The sequence below is a fragment of the Balaenoptera musculus genome, chromosome 3, assembly GCF_009873245.2.
Source record: "Balaenoptera musculus isolate JJ_BM4_2016_0621 chromosome 3, mBalMus1.pri.v3, whole genome shotgun sequence".
Lineage (NCBI taxonomy): Eukaryota > Metazoa > Chordata > Mammalia > Artiodactyla > Balaenopteridae > Balaenoptera > Balaenoptera musculus.
In genome coordinates this window covers 38,706,299-38,714,372 of record NC_045787.1, presented here as the reverse complement: position 1 = coordinate 38,714,372, position 8,074 = coordinate 38,706,299, and the positions used below count along the sequence as shown (strand labels likewise).

The following is an 8,074-nucleotide window of genomic DNA, read 5'->3' as shown; positions in this document are numbered from 1 at the left end:
ACAACAATGCCATACTCTATAGCACAGGAAACTATATTCAATACGTTGTAATAAACTATAATGGAAAAGACTCTGAAAAAGAATATATATATATACACATAAATATATATGTATAAAACTGAATCACTTTGCAGAAACTAACACAACATTGCAAATCAACTATACTTCAATTAAAAAATTAAAATTAAAAATATCACGTGACTTATCACAAACATGAAGTTACTTGGCAGCAGAAATATTTGAAGCACAAAAATTATATTGAAGCAAGTATTTGCTTGATGCTGAATCCCCATTTTGGTTGATTGGGGTTGAAATATGTGGATCTACAAATTCTTTTATTCCTCCAAGTATCTGTACCTTTTGAAACGTTATTTTGTAGCTCCTGACCTCAAGATGTGGAATTTATCATTTACTCTTTTATATCTGGTCTGGTTGTGTGAATTGTGTTGGCAAACCTGTGTCAGAAGTGATGATATGCTAGTTCTGAGCTTAGCTTTCAAGAGGCATTGCATTCTTCCACTCACTCTTTCTCTTCCTCTCTGCACCCTTCTCCAGAATGAGAATAAATTCAGGCTAACCTCCTGAAGGGTGGGAGAACACATGCAATTCAGACAAGTTGTCCCAGCTGAGGTTATTCTGGACAAGCTTGTCAAAACTTACCTGTCAACTGACCCCAGAATCATAAGCAAACCCAGTCAAGATCAGCTGAGTCTGATTCTTTTCAGAACTGCCTAAAAATCTGCAGAATTGTATGATAAACAAACATTTACTGGTTTAAGCCATGCAGTTTTGGAGTGGTTTGTTATACAGCAATTGGTAACTGATACATCCATTTAGTGTTCTACCAAAAAAAAAAAAAAATTGTAGTTTTGTTCCTCTCTCTTGACTAACAAAGATTTTTACATTATTTTCCTCTTTATCATAGTAAGAAAAATCGAGTTCATTGTTTAAAGATTTTCTGATTTAATCATGCACATAGGCAGTTTTACATGTTATGAGGAAGATAACATGCATGTTTTGATCCATGCTCATAGTTTTGCATCTCCAACATTAACAATACACTTCTAAAGCAGATTGAAAAAAACCCATATTAAACTTATTTATTCCCTTTAATTCAGATATGAATTTCTAGGAGTAACTCAACTTTTCTTAAAAGTCAGCTAGAAGTTTTTGGCAGAGAAAATGTTATCTCCTAAACCATAGCCCATTGTGAATTAATCTGTCACACTAACCTGTCATAGATTTGAAAATGTTAGTGCTATCCAGAGAGATTTGGCAACCTCTACTACATTTAATTGCAGAGTTTTTCTGTATATATGATAAGGCTTTTGTATCAGTTCTGCATCATAGAGTTATTTTCTTGAAGACATTTGGAAGAAGAATTTAAGATTTATTTTTAAGTTCAATCAATTCTAGAACTACCAATAAAAATATCTCAACTGAGATGACAAGCAGGTACCTTCCAAGCATTTCTAAATTTACACAAAATCAAGCAATGACAACTATATCATAACCTAATCCATTGCCTGACAGGTGACACATTTCTCTGAGAATTCCCATCTTAGAGAAGATAGAATGTGATAAAAGTATGTGATAGAATTGAAGAAAATGAGTACCTACCATTTACTGAAGGCATTCTATATGCAAGATCTTTCTAGCTCCAAGCATTTTTATAGGGGCTTTATGTGTATCATGCCATTTAATCGTTATAAAATACCCTATGAGGAATATAGAATTATACCCCTTTTCATATGATGACACTAAAATTAACAACCAGAAACCAAGTCTGTGATCCCATAATCCATCAGTGGTGAGGCATGAGGCCTTGGGAAAAATCATGCTCACTCCCGGGACATCTTACCTGACCACAAAAGCTCAGCACTGTGACTCTCAAATGGGTTTGGGCACCCTGTCTCTATGATCATGCAATCACACCTATATAAATATATCACTATGTTTTTCACATTGTATTATAATTATCTATTTATGTGTTTATCAAAAACCCAAGAGTCTGAGCTTCTTGAAAGCAAGAACTATATTTATTTAACTCTGTTGACTGATGAAGCAGAACAGAGAGTTCTAGCTGAGGATATGTTTGACCTTTTTGGTTTAACTCTAGAGAGGCCCAGCACTAGGGAATATCAGGTTTACGAAAGGGTAGATATAATATGTGGGTGGAAAAAATAGAGGATATTTTACAAGTCCATATATGGAAGAGTAGACTGGCTTGTACCTTCCAATAGAACAGCAGCAGCTGAGGCCTCTCCCCTAGGCTCAAAATGCAAGTATTCTTACCTAAACAAAGTGAATGAGACATCTGGAGGAGAGCTAGGCAGCTAGCATAGGTGACAGACCCCTAGAGTCAAGACCTTTGCATTCTGGCATTTAGAGCACCCCTATATGATGTTGGCTCCCAGATAACCATCATAGCCTCTCACCTATACATTAGCAAACCCACCTATGTGCACAGAGCTTTGTAAAACTTTATTTGGGGGTAAGTTTATTATTAAATATGAACGAATACCTATGGGTCACCAAAGATTTGAGAAAAGCCTACAACATAGGCAAGAAAAATTAAGAGAAATAAACAACATAACCCTAGGAGAAAAAAGAAATGATTTGAAGTACAATATAGAACTTAAAACAAAACTCTAAGTAGAATCCTCACATAGAGTTGAAAAAAATATTTCTGAAACTCTGGAATAAGATGCCACTATAAAGGAGCCAGTAAAAAGAACTCTTAGAAACTGAACACTAGCTTCCAAAATCTAACACCAAATAGAAGGAGTATAAGTACAATTGAGGAAAACTCCTAAACAAAAGCAAAAAAGCAATGAGATTCAAAAATTGAAAGAAAAAAAAGTACAGAATTTAAACTCTGGATGGCCAAAATCTGATCAATAGAGGTTTGACAAAGACAGAGTAGAGAAAATGAAGAGATTTTCAAAGAAAGAGTGCAAGAAAATAAGATAAAGAGAGATTTCTGCAAACTAAAATGGCCAACAAAATATTAAACAAGATTAATGAACAAGACCTAATTAAACCTATCATGAAGTGGTAGAACAATAAATTAACAGTCACCACAACAATAATAATAATCACAAGCAGCAAGGATTGAGTGCTTACCGTAATGTGCTATTTTACAAAGATCCTCTCTGTTTTTGCCCATCCATATACCTCTTTCCTGATTTCATTTGTCCTGGATCTTTAAATCTTGCTTCCTTCTGGTTTCTGCCCAACTGACTAAAGACATTTGCCCCTACACGTTATTCCAAGTATACACTTATCTCGGGATACTTCTCTCTTCACAGAAAGGTGATGAAATGTACTGTCTGAAGCCCTGCCCTTTGGAAGGATTTCCACTTACCAATGAGGACCACCTTTGAGTGGGTCTGTGGTTCATGAGTAGTTTATATTTAGCTTGTCCTCACATGCCAAGTTGACCCATCTGAGAACAAAGTTCAAACTATATTCTCTTTGTTAGTTGGTCTTGGCAATCTTTCATGAAGCCATATATATATATACACATACATACATACATACACCAAGGGAGAGGCATTATTTCAATTGTGGCAGATTATAGGAGTTCTAGGCCACCTCTTCATGCAAACTTACTTGTACAACATGAACCTTCTCAAGGTTGATTCCAGGTGCACTGCTTCCACTTTGAAATTGATTGCTATTGGACCTACCTAACAGAATGACTTGGTAGGTCTGACAGAGTTCAACTCATGCTGGACAGTTCTAGTCACATGGTCAATTAGTGTCCCCATGATTTGGTAACATATTCACAGGTTCAGGGAGTAGGATACAGACATCTTTGAGGGAACGTTATTTGTCCTACCCCAGGTTAAAATAGTTTCAGACCACAGTACTATTCCAGAAAGGTTTTGGCTAGGCTAGTGGGAAGTCCTTAGGCCACAGTTGTTAATGAAAGGATCTTGCATCTTGCAGGAATGGGACTGCATTAGTACTCTTGCTGTTCTCAGTCATTGACTGGGAGCAGTTTGTGGGAGGTGTGGACTCAGTGCAAGCATGGTAGTGGATCCAAAAGTGGAACAGCCAGTGCCATTAGTCAGTTATGATCCCTGAAGAGGTGTGTGTTTCATGGCTTCTATAGAGGCCTATCAAATATTGCAATTCTTTCTGATTATTGGTTGACTTTTCAATTGCCTACTCTTATCCACCATAATTCACATAGGTTTTTCAGATTCCTTACTGATGAATTAAATGGGAATTATTATGGACAGATTAACACAGAGGTGTGCCACCCAGATCCCCTCTGAGGAAGAACTTGCTGCCTACTTGTATGGAGTGTGGTCAGAAGAGAGTATCCAACTATGAGCTCCTTCAGAATCTGTTTAGCTTCAGAGAATTGCTTTGCTGAAGTCATGCTCATCCAACAGTTGATCAGGGCAGGGTATAAAAGGCCAGTCACTTACCAATGTGGGACATTCAGAAAAACATACTAAGTCCAGAACTCCCAGCTGGATTGGCCAAAATTTATAAGCTCTGCATTGAATTTTGACTTCTGCCCATATTGCTTTATCCTCCTTCTTTCCTTAGGTGCTGGTATCTAATAAATATTTTACACCAAACTCCATTTCAACCTGGTTCCGGAGAACCCAACCTACATCAGACAAGAGCCACTACCCCTTCATTCTTTAAGGATTTGAAGGTATCATAATCACTGCTACTTTACCCCTATCCCTGGACAAATATTGTTTTTTATTTACTGTATCAGACGGGGAAGGTGGGAAGAATTTCCTACTATAGTAATTCTTACTGTGCAAGTGAAGGAACTCTTAAGAGTGTTTTGCCAGTTGTTAAGATTTATATACTGTAAGATTCTTTCAGGCAAGTTTATCTATACTTTCTCTCTGCAGCACAAGCTGCTGGTATATTTCATGACACATATAAGACACTCAATACCTGCATGTTGAATGGGTAACTGAATAAACACTTGAAAGAATGCAGGTACAGTAAATAGTGTTTCCTACTTGGGCAATCATTCTATTATAACTTTACTTCTAGCTATCTACTTAGAGTAGAATGGGCCTACCTCTTTGAAATATTTTTCAGCAGAAAGGCACTATATACAGAAGTCTGACCGTTAGCCTTTGGTGATTCTGCATGTGTTCTTTTTGAAAGGCAATGTGACATTATATAGTAATTCCTGTTAAGTTCCAGGATTAATTATTGGAATTCTAATTGTAGATTTGCCACTAACTAATTAAGTGACTCATTTGATTTTTCTGAACTGCAGAATACTCATCTTTAAAATGAAGATATTAAGACTTGCTTTCCTTATGTCATAGATTTCTTGAAAATAACAAATGTATTAATCTATGCAAATCAGTTACAAAGCATTTGGCTGCAAGTAACAGAACAGTCAGTTTTAAATAGTCTATTGTCTCAAATAATAAGGAGTTAGGAAGAGAGTGGCTCCAGGTTTGACTAATTCAGTGACTTGACAATGTAATTGGGTCATTGAAACAATGGTCTTTCCCTTTTCCTCTCTGCCATCCCAAGCATGACTCTTTAATGTATGACTCTCGATATGGTACCAAGGTGGTTGCTGCACTTCCATGTCTCACATGCAGTTATGACAACATCTGGAAGCAAGAGACAATAAACTATTTCTCTTTTAATGCCTCTTTTTAAGATTTAAGAAAATAAATCCCCACTGATTGCCTTCATGATTTACTGACAAATAGGACTACCATGGTTTTCCTTATAACAGTGATTCTTAAGCTTTATGCATAACGATTAAGATCTTTCCATTTCTGCTTCTTCTCTGTAAGCTCAGCATTTATATTACATGGCACACTGTACACAGATGAGCAAAAGTAGTGAATAAACACCCATGAATTTATTTTCAAAGATCTAATCTTAGTTGAGTAGTAAAAAGACGAAGTAGTACAGGCTTCTTATAATACTGTTGAAGAATGACCCACCATCTGTGACACATTGCTGAGTTACAGTTATCTTATGTCAAGGTATAAAGCTCCTAATCAGGATCAAATTCTACCGTGCTGAGAACAATGAACTAAATGCTGACACTAACTTCGATTTCTACCAGTGTACTCCTTTAAACTCTTGATCTCAATAATGTTTTTCCTTCTCATGTGTACCTAATCTTGCTACTCTGAAAATTGCAACAGTATACATCAAATCTATTACATCCACATTGTGATCCCAGTGGATAGGCTCAATCTCTGTTTTCTGATAAAGACATATTTTGTCACCTGCTGGTACATCTTATAGATAAATGAAACTTCTAATAAGGCAGTAGGAAATGAAGTAACAAAAGAAGACCCTTTTACCAGGCACCCAGCAACATGGGCAGCATTTGCATCAAAACTGTGAAGAAGGTGGCCTAGGCCTTTATAAAGAAGTACTACATGTGCCTGGGCAACAATTTCCACATGAATAAGCACACGTGCAAGGAGATTGCCGTTATTTTCAGCAAGAATTTCCACAAGACAGCAGGCATCTGATGAAGGGGGTTCAGAGTGGTCCCATGAGAGGTATCTCCATCATGCTGCAGAAGGAGGAGAGAGAAAGGAAAGGTAATTTTGTTCCTGAGATCTCAGCCCTGGATCAGGAAATCATTGAAGTAGATCCTGACACTAAGAAAATGCTGAAGCTCTCAGACTTTGGCAGTCTGTCCAACCTGCAGCTCACTCAGCTCACTGTTGGAATGGATTTTAAAATACTGCATGGAGCCGTTTGACTCTTTCTGTAATGTTGTAATTTTGTCAGAAACCCAGGACAACAACAGCAACAAAGGAGACCAAGCAGTGAATCTAGTTCTCCAAGAATTTTACCCAGTGTGACCGTTCTTCTCACAAAGATGCAAAAGAGAACCATAGTGCTTAATGAATAGCAAATGTTGATTAGGACGAGCAAGTTCAAAAAGGACAAAAAAAAGAGGAGCAGAAGCACTGAAAATGAAAGTTCAAGAACTGGGTCCAAAAGGAGAAGTTAGAACAATGTATTTGCTCTTGTACAATTGCACATATGAGTATTTGTGTGTGTGTACACATACAATTTTATGTGAGCATATACACACACATATGTACATATACACATATATACACATACATATATAAATTTATGAATAGATTACTTATTAAAGATTGTGTTTGATAGAAGTGATCTGATCCTCCTTTGAGAGACTAAATGAGAGACATGGAAAATAAAGTCAGTTGGTGGTTAGAGGCAGAGACAAAGAGGAGCTAAATCAACAAGCTCATGGTGGATGAACAGTGCTTCTCAACAATGGGTCATGGGCAAGTGCCCACTGAACAACATGACCAGAACTAGGAGAAGTTTTTGAATACCAGCTTCAGGGCGTCACTCATGAAGAATCTGATTCAGAGGGGAGGCCAAGGAAATACATATATGTGACCAATCCCAATGGCCATGTCAGATTATGAAATAAAGTACAAAGAAGGACTAGATAATCCATACCATCTTCATTTGTACTGTTCTCAAAAGGACCTTTCGGTTCCATCATTCTATTAAGCCTGGCAGTGTGGCTTTTCCTCTTTCCCTTAATTCTCTATGCATCCTTAAAATACATTGCTTCACTTGAGGAAACATGAGTTTGTTTTTTTGCAACAGAATAAAGTCCAACTCACTATAACACATCTCACCTTTCATTTACTTTACACTGATTCAAAAGAATTACTTCTACAACTACTCATATTGAAGATGGTAATTATTCATAGAATAAGAAAAGTAGACCTTGAATTGTAAATTTATAATCCAGTTCAATTTTTGAGAAAGAAATAACCTGGTTTCCAGGTGTCATAGTGTCTATAAGATCATTTTTTTTAACAAAGGTACATATTATTGTTTCATAACTCTAATATTTAAGAAGTTCTAACACATGCCCTATTGAAAATCCAGTGCCCAAATTATTAAGCTATACAAAAAAATTCTGTATGACTTAAAAAGTTAAATAATACTGAAATCCACATTATAAAGTATTACAAGAAAATATGTAAGAAAATATATAAAGGTAAAAAATATATATATATATATATATGGGCTATAGCTATTGAGT

The 8,074-nt window shown here is 36.4% G+C and overlaps 1 pseudogene; it reads left to right on the top strand.

The window, feature by feature from the left end:
- Positions 1-6,341: 6,341 nt before the first annotated feature.
- On the top strand, positions 6,342-6,736 carry LOC118893365 (annotated as a pseudogene).
- The last annotated feature ends 1,338 nt before the right edge of the window (positions 6,737-8,074 follow it).